This window comes from Ambystoma mexicanum, chromosome 1p (genome assembly GCF_040938575.1).
Source record: "Ambystoma mexicanum isolate Mex_15411 chromosome 1p, UKY_AmexF1_1, whole genome shotgun sequence".
In the NCBI taxonomy this organism is placed as follows: domain Eukaryota; kingdom Metazoa; phylum Chordata; class Amphibia; order Caudata; family Ambystomatidae; genus Ambystoma; species Ambystoma mexicanum.
In genome coordinates this window covers 70,680,981-70,681,564 of record NC_090921.1, presented here as the reverse complement: position 1 = coordinate 70,681,564, position 584 = coordinate 70,680,981, and positions in this window count along the sequence as shown.

Genomic DNA, 584 nt, shown 5'->3' with positions numbered 1-584 from the left:
GAGCATCATCGAGACATGCTATTGCTGGGCGAGTGGGAGGAGAGCGGATAAGAGCATCATCTAGACATGCTATTTTTGGCCGAGTGGGAGGAGAGCGAATAAGAGCATCATCTAGACATGCTACTGCTGGGTGAGTGAGAGGAGAGCAGATAAGAGCAGCATCTAGACTTGCTGTTGCTTATCATGTGGGAAGAGAGTGGATAAGAGCATCATCTAGACATGCTATCGCTGGGTGGGTCCGGAGGAGAGCGGATAAGAGCATCATCTAGACATACGGGTGAGCGGGAACAGAGGGAATAAGAACAGCATGTAGACTTGCTACTGCTTGTCGAGTGGGAAGAGAGCAGATAAGAGCATCTTCTAGACATGCTATTGCTGGGCGAGTGGGAGGAGAGCAGATAAGAGCAGCATCTAGACATGCTATTTTTGGCCGAGTGGGAGGAGAGCGAATAAGAGCAGCATCTAGACTTGCTACTGCTGGGCGAGTGGGAGGAGAGCAGATAAGAGCAGCATCCAGACATGCTACTGCTGGGTGAGTGGGAGGAGAGAGGATAAGAGCAGCATCTAGACATGCTATTGCTGGG